General features: G+C 53.0%; 1 protein-coding gene across 1 annotated transcript in view; it reads right to left on the bottom strand.

Annotated features, from left to right (window-relative positions):
• Window positions 1–10,386, bottom strand: part of wtip (WT1 interacting protein) — a 74,069-nt gene extending 63,683 nt beyond the window's left edge. Inside the window, exon 1 of the mRNA XM_085991889.1 lies at window positions 9,962–10,386. The gene's annotated coding sequence lies outside the window, so the exon portion shown is untranslated. The remainder of the gene's footprint in view (window positions 1–9,961) is intronic.
• Between the last annotated feature and the right edge of the window lie 24 nt (window positions 10,387–10,410).

The raw sequence follows: 10,410 nt of genomic DNA on the forward strand, positions 1-10,410 counted from the left end.
GTGCATCCTGTAGATGGTACACACTGCAGCCACGGTGCGCCGGTGGTGGAGGGAGTGAATGTTTAAGGTGGTGGATGGGGTGCCAATCAAGCGGGCTGCTTTACCCTGGATGGTGTCAAGCTTCTTGAGTGTTGTTGGAGCTACACTCATCCAGGCAAGTGGAGAGTATTCCATCACACTCCTTACTTGTGCCTTGTAGATGGTGGAAAGGCTTTGGGGAGTCAGGAGGTGAGACACTCGCCGTAGAATACCCAGCCTCTGACCTGCTTTTGTTGCCACAGTATTTATGTGGCTGGTCCAGTTAAGTTTCTGGTCAATGGTGACCCCCAGGATGTTGATGGTGGGGGATTCGGCGATGGTAATGCCGTTGAATGTCATGGGGCGATGGTTAGACTCTCGCTTGTTGGAGATAGTCATTGCCTGGCACTTCTGTGGCACGAATGTTACCTGCCACTTATCAGCCCAAGCCTGAACGTCGTTCAGGTCTTGCTGCATGCGGGCATGGACTGCTTCATTATCTGAGGAGTTGTGAATGGCGCTGTGTGAATTGTGCCCCCTTGTTCTGGACTCCCCACCAGGGGAAAAGTTTACATCGACCCTATCAAATCCCCTTATCATTTTAAACACCTCGATCAGATCACCCTCAAATTTCTAAACTCCAGGGAATACAAACCAAGTTTATGCAACCTGTCCTAATAATTTAACCCTTTAAGCCCAGATATAATCCTGGTGAAACTGCACTGCACCCCCTCCAATGCCACTCAAATCTGATCTCAGTTAAGACAGCGGGAGGGGAAACTACAAATTATCCTTATTTGGTAGCTCTCCCACCGGAGTCTGAAGGTTGTGGGTTCAAGTTCCACTCCAGGGACCTGAACACAAAAATCCAGGCTGATACTCCAGTGCAGTGCTAAGGGAGCGCTGCACTGTCGGAGGGGCAGTACTGAGGGAGTGCTGCACTGTCGGAGGGGCAGTACTGAGGGAGCGCTGCACTGTCGGAGGGGCAGTACTGAGGGAGTGCTGCATTGTCGGAGGGGCAGTACTGAGGGAGCGCTGCACTGTCGGAGGGGCAGTACTGAGGGAGCGCCGCACTGTCGGAGGGGCAGTACTGAGGGAGTGCTGCATTGTCGGAGGGGCAGTACTGAGGGAGCGCTGCACTGTCGGAGGGGCAGTACTGAGGGAGCGCTGCACTGTCCGAGGGGCAGTACTGAGGGAGCGCTGCAGTGTCCGAGGGGCAGTACTGAGGGAGCGCTGCAGTGTCCGAGGGGCAGTACTGAGGGAGTGTCGCACTGTCGGAGGGTCAGTACTGAGGGAACGCTGCACTGTCGGAGGGGCAGTACTGAGGGAGCGCTGCACTGTCGGAGGGGCAGTACTGAGGGAGTGCTGCACTGTCGGAGGGGCAGTACTGAGGGAGCGCTGCACTGTCGGAGGGGCAGTACTGAGGGAGCGCTGCACTGTCGGAGGGGCAGTACTGAGAGAGCGCTGCACTGTCGGAGGGGCAGTACTGAGGGAGTGCTGCACTGTCGGAGGGGCAGTACTGAGGGAGCGCTGCACTGTCCGAGGGTCAGTACTGAGGGAGCGCTGCAGTGTCCGAGGGGCAGTACTGAGGGAGTGTCGCACTGTCGGAGGGGCAGTACTGAGGGAGTGTCGCACTGTCGGAGGGTCAGTACTGAGGGAGCGCTGCATTGTCGGAGGGGCAGTACTGAGGGAGCGCTGCACTGTCGGAGGGGCAGTACTGAGGGAGCGCTGCACTGTCGGAGGGGCAGTACTGAGGGAGCGCTGCACTGTCGGAGGGGCAGTACTGAGGGAGCGCTGCACTGTCGGAGGGGCAGTACTGAGAGAGCGCTGCACTGTCGGAGGGGCAGCACTGAGGGAGTGCCGCACTGTCGGGGGGTCAGTACTGAGGGAGCGCTGCACTGTCGGATGGGCAGTACTGAGGGAGTGTCGCACTGTCGGAGGGTCAGTACTGAGGGAGCGCTGCACTGTCGGAGGGGCAGTACTGAGGGAGTGTCGCACTGTCGGAGGGTCAGTACTGAGGGAGCGCTGCACTGTCGGAGGGGCAGTACTGAGGGAGTGTCGCACTGTCGGAGGGGCAGTACTGAGGGAGCGCTGCACTGTCGGAGGGGCAGTGCTGAGGCCCATGGAATGTCTCCCCACCGGGGGGCGCGGCATCCATCAGCTCTTGATAGAATGCTACAACAACTTGCATTTGTAGAGTAAATATTTATATAGTTAACGAAGTAAAACGTCCCAGGGCGCTTCACAGGAGCGTTATAAAACTAAATTTGACACCGAGCCACATAAAGAGATATTAAGACAGATGACCAAAAGCTTGGTCAAAAAAAGTAGGTTTTAAGGTGTGTCTAAAAGCAGGAGAGGTAGAGAGGCAGAGAGATTTAGGGAGGAAATTCCAGAGCTTAGGGCCCAGGCAGCTGAAGGCACGGCCGCCAATGGGGAAGCTAAGGGAGTAGGGGATGGACAAGGAGCCAGAGATCTCGGAGGGTTGTGGGGCTGGAGGAGATTACAGAGATAGGGAGGGGCGAGGCCATGGAGGGATTTGAAAACAAGGATGAAAATTTTAAAATCGAGGCGCTGCTTAACCAGGAGCCAATGTAGGTCAGCGAGCACAGGGGTGATGGGCGAACGGGACTTGGTGCGAGTTAGGACACGGGCAGTCGAGTTTTGGTTTCGCTCAGGTCTGCTGCACTAAAAGAAAGAACTTGCATTTACATAGCGTCTTTCACAACCTCAAGACGTCCCAAGGCACTTTACAGCTAACAAGGTACTTTTTGAAGTGTAGTCACCGTTGTATTGTTGGAAATGCGGCAGATAATTTGCACACAGCAAGCTCCCACAAACAGCAATGTGATAATGACCAGATTATCTGTTTTACTGATGTTGGTTGAGATAAATATTGGCCCCAGGACACCGGGGAGAACTCCCCCTGCTCTTCTTCAAAATAATGCCGTGGAATGTTTTCCGTTCACCTGAGGGGGCAGACGGGGCCTCGGTTTAACGTCTCAACTCAAAGACAGCACCTCCGACATTGCAGCACTTCCTTAGCAGGGGAGTTCTCGCCGGTCTGTCCTGGCCAATATTTATCCCTCAACCAACATAATAAAAACCAATTATCTGGTCATTATCACGTTGCTGTTTGTGGGAGCTTGCTGCGCGCAATTTGACTGCTGCGTTTCCAACATTACACCAGTGACGACACTTCAAAAAGTACTTCATTGGCTGTAAAGCGCTTTGGGACGTCCCGAGGTTGTGAAAGGCGCTATAAAAATGCAAGTCTTTCTTTCTTTCACTCCCTCAGTACCGCACTGGGAGTGTCAGCCTGGATTATGTGCTCATGTCTCTGGAGTGGGACTTGAACCCACGATACTATCCAAACTATCCAGTATCCTGAGGGGATCTCAGTCAATCTGCAACAACCTTTGAAATCAGAGCAGGTGCAGGTGGTCAGAACACGATTGAAATGTTCCACGGAGACAGTGAGTAGGTGAGCCACACAGACTAGATAGATCCTTTGTTCAATCGCCAGTCTGTGCTGATCCCAGGACAGGATAGTGGCAGAGACGTCACAACTGGCCTCAGTGTTTCAAAGTAATGGAGGTGGAGGAAACCTGGCAGGGCATCTGCACCCGGTCACGATCCAGTGACCCCAAACTGGACCGTCCTAGTGGGAGAGGACATGACTGAGCTCACCCACGGAGCAGTACCCCACTGCCCCCAGCTATCCAGTGCCTGTGATTTTCTGACTGCTACCTCTGCCACCCCTGAAGGAATCGACCCCTTGTTGGGGCACGGTTAAACGGTCACCGCTCACCCTCCCCTACCTAGCCCAAGGGTGAGGTGGGACAGGATGGAATCAAAGCCCGAAACTCGGAATTCCCTCCTCAAACCTCTCCGCCTTTAAGACCCTCCTTAAAACCTCTCTCTTTGACCAAGTACCCCCTCTAAAGTTTCCTTCCTTAGCTCATTGTCGACCCTTAATCTATCCCCTCACCTACACCCAGTTACAGACCTGTACCCACCTTATCTGAGGAAGGATGTTCTTGCCACGGAGGGAGTGCAGCAAAGATTCACCAGACTGATACCTAGGATGGCAGGAATGACGTATGAGGAGAGATTGGGTCGATTGGGCTTCTACTCGCTGGAGTTTAGAAGAATGAGAGGGGATCTCATTGAAACTTATAAAATTCTAACAGGACTAGACAGACTAGATGCAGGAAGGATGTTCCCGATGGCGGGGAGTCCAGAACCAGGGGTCACAGTCGAAGGATAAGGGGTAAGCCATTTAGGACAGAGATGAGGAGGAATTTCTTCACCCAGAGAGTGGTGAACCTGTGGAATTCTCTACCACAGAAGGCAGTTGAGGCCAATTCATTAAATATATTCAAGAAGGAGTTAGATATATTTCTTAAGGCTAAAGGGATCAAGGGATATGGGGAGAAGGCAGGGACAGGGTACTGAGTTTGGATGATCAACCATGATCGCATTGAATGGCAGAGCAGGCTCGAGGGGCCGAATGGCCTACTCCTGCTCCTATCTTCCATGTTTCCATACCAGTACTGTACCAGTTATACAGTGACAACCTGTACCCACTAGTACTGTACCCGTGTTATAGTGACAGACCTGTACCCACCAGTACTGTACCCGTTATACAGCGATAGACCTGTACCCACCAGTACTGTACCCCAATGTTATACAGTGACAGACCTGTACCCACCAGTACTGTACCCCAGTGTTAGTGACAGACCTGTACCCACCAGTACTGTACCCCAGTGTTAGTGACAGACCTGTACCCACCAGTACTGTACACGTTATAGTGACAGACCTGTACCCACCCGCACTGTACCCGTGTTATAGTGACCGACCTGTACCCACCAGTACTGTACACGTGTTATACAGTGACAGACCTGTACCCACCAGTACTGTACCCCAGTGTTATACAGTGACAGACCTGTACCCACCAGTACTGTACCCCAGTGTTATACAGTGACAGACCTGTACCCACCAGTACTGTACCCGTGTTATACAGTGACAGACCTGTACCCACCAGTACTGTACCCCAGTGTTATACAGTGACAGACCTGTACCCACCAGTACTGTACCCGTGTTATACAGTGACAGACCTGTACCCACCAGTACTGTACCCGTGTTATACAGTGACAGACCTGTACCCACCAGTACTGTACCCGTGTTATACAGTGACAGACCTGTACCCACCAGTACTGTACCCCAGTGTTATACAGTGACAGACCTGTACCCACCAGTACTGTACCCGTGTTATACAGTGACAGACCTGTACCCACCAGTACTGTACCCGTGTTATACAGTGACTGACCTGTACCCACCAGTACTATACCCCAGTGTTATACAGTGACAGACCTGTACCCACCAGTACTGTACCAGTGTTATACAGTGACAGACCTGTACCCACCAGTACTGTACCCCAGTGTTATACAGTGACTGACCTGTACCCACCAGTACTGTACCCCAGTGTTACAGTGACCGACCTGTACCCACCAGTACTGTACACGTGTTATACAGTGACAGACCTGTACCCACCAGTACTGTACCCCAGTGTTATACAGTGACTGACCTGTACCCACCAGTACTGTACCCCAGTGTTATACAGTGACAGACCTGTACCCACCAGTACTGTACCCCAGTGTTATACAGTGACAGACCTGTACCCACCAGTACTGTACCCCAGTGTTATACAGTGACAGACCTGTACCCACCAGTACTGTACCCCAGTGTTATACAGTGACAGACCTGTACCCACCAGTACTGTACCCCAGTGTTATACAGTGACAGACCTGTAGCCGCCTCAAAGTCCTACTATAACGTTCCCCAGGTCACAATACTGTTGCCAGGCTCAGCCTAAGTTTGGAAAGGCCGAATCTATAACTGAGCTGCTGGGTGTTCTCTCACTCCCGCTGTGACCAGTGACAGCCCAGGTGAGGCAGTGCGAGTTTGGAATGTGCTGCCCAAGGCTTCCACCCCCGGATTCAGCCGTCTGTGATGGGTGACCCGAATACACAAACCACCTGCTCCCGATAAATTCCTATCTGTTATGAAAGCTTAAGAAAGTCCCAGGTACAATCGCCTGTCTGTGCTCAGTCAGCCAATTAGAGGTGGACCAGAGATAGGGACACTGCAGATGGGTTGATCAACCAGTGGGGGGGTTGTACCTTCACGTTGTCCACTTGGAGAACAGCGTGAAGCAGTGGGAGGATTTGCAGGGTGATTAACAGTCTGACAGGCTGCAATGTGAACGCTCCTTCCATGGCCGTAGTCATCTTTATTGCCAGTCGATGGGGGGTGCGGAGGAGTTAGTCCTATGGGGGGGGGGGGGGGTTTATGGGCTCCCACATCCCAAACTATAGGGGGCTATTCTGCACACAACCATCAGGTGTGAGTATCAAGGTTGGCACCCCAGAACTGAGCCAGAGCTCCGGTCTCTGCTCGCCGGGACTGTCCAGAGCGGGTTCAATCCCTGCACCTTCTGACTCCGAGGCGGGAATGCTCCCACTGAGGTTGGAAAGGGAGGGAATATCAACAACAACTTGTATTTATATAGTGCCTTTAACGTAGTAAAACATCCCAAGGTGCTTCACAGGAGCGATTACCAAACAAAATTTGACACCGAGCCACATAAGGAGATATTAGGACAGGTGACCAAAAGCTTGGTCAAAAAGGTAGGTTTTAAGGAGCGTCTTAAAGGAGGAGAGAGGCAGAGAGGTTTAGAGAGGGAATTTTAGAGCTTAGGGCCCCGGCAGCTGAAGGCACGGCCGCCAATGGTTGAGCGATTATAATCAGGGATGCTCAAGAGGCCAGAATTAGAGGAGTGCAGATATCTCGGGGGGGGGGGGGGGTTGTGAGGCTGGAGGAGTTTACAGAGATAGGGAGGGGTGAGGCCATGGAGGGATTTGAAAACAAGGATGAGAATGTTGAAATCGAGGAGTTGCTTAACCAGGAGCCAATGTAGGTCAGTGAGCACAGGGGAGATGGGTGAACAGGACATAGAAACATAGAAACATAGAAGATAGGAGCAGGAGTAGGCCATTCGGCCCCTCAAGCCTGCTCCGCCATTCAATGCGATCATGGCTGATCATCCAAATTCAGTACCCTGTCCCTGCTTTCTCCTATACCCCTGGATCCCTTTAGCCTTAAGAAATATATCCAACTCCTTCTTGAATATATTTACTGAATTGGCTTCTACTGCCTTCTGTGGTAGAGAATTCCACAGGTTCACCACTCTCTGGGTGAAGAAATTCCTCCTCATTTCTGTCCTAAATGGCCTACCCCTTATCCTTAGACTGTGATCCCTGGTTCTGGACTCCCCAACCATCGGGAACATCCTTCCTGCATCTAGTCTGTCCAGTCCTGTCAGAATTTTATAAGTTTCAATGAGATCCCCTCTCATTCTTCTAAACTCCAGCGAGTACAAGCCCAATCGACCCAATCTCTCCTCATACGTCATTCCTGCCATCCCAGGTTTCAGCCTGGTGAATCTTCGCTGCACTCCTTCCATGGCAAGAACATCCTTCCTCAGATAAGGCGACCAAAACTGCACGACAATACTCAAGATGTGGTCTCACCAAGGCCCTGTAGACCTGCAGCAAGACATCCTTGTTCCTGTACTCAAACCCTCTCGCGTACGAAGGCCAACATACCATTTGCCTTCTTAACCGCCTGCTGCACCTGCATGCTTACCTTCAGTGACTGGTGCACAAGGATGCCCAGGTCTCATTTGCACTTCCCCTTCTCCAATCTATTGCCATTCAGATAATAATCTGCCTTCTTGTTTTTGCCACCAAAGTGGATTACCTCACATTTATCCACGTTATATTACATCTGCCATGCTTCTGCCCAATCACCCAACCTGTCCCAAATCATACTGGAGTTTCTCTGCATCCTCCTCACAGCACACACGCCCACCCAGCTTTGTGTCGTCCTGCAAATTTGGAGATATTAAATCTAGTTCCCTTGTCTAGATCATTAATATATATTGTGAATAGCTGGGGGTCCAAGGACCTATCCCTGCGGTACCCCACTAGTCACTGCCTGCCACTCGCAAAAAAAGCCGTTTATTCCAACTCCTTGGCTTTCTGTCTGCCAACCAGTTCTCTATCTAAGTCAATACCTTGCCCCCAAACCCATGTGCTTTAAACTTTACATGCTATCTCTTATGCGGGACCTTATCAAAAGCCTTCTGAAAGTCCAAATACACCACATCCACTGGTTCTCCCTTATCTATTTTACCAGTTACATCCTCAAAAAATTCCAGTAGATTAGTCACGCACGATTTACCTTTTGTAAATCCTTGGTGCGAGTTAGGACACGGGCAGCCAAGTTTTGGATGACCTCAAGTTTACATAGAGTAGAACGTGGGAGGCTGGTGATGGAGCGCGTTGGAATAGTCAAGTCTAGAGGTAACAAAGGCATGGATGAGGGTTTCAGCAGCAGATGGGCTGAGGCAGGGGCGGGAGACGGTGATGTTACGGCAGTGGGGGATAAGTGGTCTTAGTGATGGTGCGGATATGTGGTCAGAAGCTCAGTTCAGGTCAAATATGACACCAAGGTTGCAAACAGTGTGGTTCGGCCTCAGACAGATGTCCGGGAGAGGGGATGGAGTCGGTAGCTATGGAACGGAGGTGGTGGCGGGGACTGAAGACAATGGCTTTGGTCTTACCAATATTTAATTGAGCAAATTTCTGCTCAACCAGCACTGGATGTCAGACAAGCAGTCTGACAATTTAGAGACCGTGGCGGGGCTGAGAGAAGAGGTCGTGAGGTAGAGCTGGGTGTCGTCAGCGTACATGTGGAAACTGACGCTGTGTTTTCGGATTGATGTCGCCAAGGGGCAGCATGTAGATTGGAAATAGGAGGGGCCAAGGATAGATCCTTGGGGGTTGGGGGGGGACACCAAAGGGGTGTAGACTGCAGATTTGAAGGAGAGGGGTAACCGTTAACAATATCAGCTAACAGGGGAGCCAGAACAGGAAGTTGGGTGGTCAGCAGTTTGGTGGGAATAGGGTCGAGGGAGCAGGAGGTGGGTCTCATGGACACACTGAGCTCGGAGAGGTCGTGAGGGGAGATCAGAGAGAAACTGGAGAAAGGATGTGTGAGTTCAAGGCTAGGGCAGGGGCGAACCTTAGAGGAAATTCGGCCCGGTGGGCTAGGGGGAAGGAAGAGAAGTGGCAGAGGCAGCTGATCGGATGGGTCTCAATCTTAGAGACAAAGAAGTCCATGAGCTCCTCACACTTGTTGGAGGGTGAGGGTGGAGGAGGTGGGGGAGAGGGGTTTAAGAAGACAGTTAGCAGTGGAGAATAGAAGCCGGGGTTTATCTTTGCATTCCAGAATGATCCTGGAATAGTGAGCAATTTTGGCAAATCTGGCTGTACCCGATAATGCTTTATGTGGTCCAGCCAGATGTGGCCGTGAATGGCTAAACCAGTTGTCCACCATATCTGTTCAAGTCTGCATCCCTAGGACTTATCCAGCGAAGCTCCTGGTAGGAAGTGGGTGGGTCACGAACGGGAAGGGGCATGAACGGGAAGGGGTGGTGGGGGGGTGAGGCTGGGGAAGGGGGCGGGGGGGTTGAATTGGGGTGTGGGTGGGGAAGGATCAGGGGTGAGATGAGGTGAGGGGTGGGAAGGGGTTCGGGGGTTAAGGGTGGGGTGAGGATTGGAAGGGGCGGGGGGGTGAGATGGGGTGGGAAGGATCGGGGGATGCGGTGAGGGTGGGAAGGGTCGCGGGGGGGGGAAAGAGAGAGAGATGGGGCTCGGTGGCGAGGCCCCCCTTGGTTGAATAGCTCGACCACTCCGAGGGCAGCTTGGTGAAGTTTAAAGATCAGCAACTTCAGGAGCAGGAAACTGGGCAGGGAGAAGAGAAGGACGGAGGAGAGAAGGACGGAAAGAAAGCTGTGAGCCATTACTGAGCTTACCGAAGTATTCCTTCTTGATGTGTAGCTCCAGCTCCTTCTCCAGTTCCCTGGTCAGAGCCTCCAGCCTCTTCTCGGCCTGGCTGGGGCCGCTCTCCCGGGACGGTGGTGACCTGGTAGGGGAGCCTGAACTTGTGTGCGGAGGCCGGCCCTTTGCCGGGGCTGTAGCTGTAGGAGAGGATGGAGAGAGGGGGGCCGGCTCGGCGCTGGGGGCCGGCGGGGTGGGCGCCTGCTGCGGCCCGCGGATGGTAGTAGGGCTCCCCGGGGGAGGGCAGGCTGTCCTGGCCGGGGAAGCTTCCTCCAGCAGCGAGGAGCGGGGGCGACGAGGGCAGCTGTAGCTCGGGGGTAAGCGGCGCTCATGGAGCCGCGGGAGCTCTGGCTGGAGATGCTGCTCCTGGCGCTGGGGCCGGGGCCGGGGAGCGGCGCCTCCGACTTCGGAGCTGGGCCGACTG

This window comes from Somniosus microcephalus, chromosome 6 (assembly GCF_052327205.1).
Source record: "Somniosus microcephalus isolate GS21.2 chromosome 6, FLI_Smic_1.0, whole genome shotgun sequence".
Classification (NCBI taxonomy): domain Eukaryota; kingdom Metazoa; phylum Chordata; class Chondrichthyes; order Squaliformes; family Somniosidae; genus Somniosus; species Somniosus microcephalus.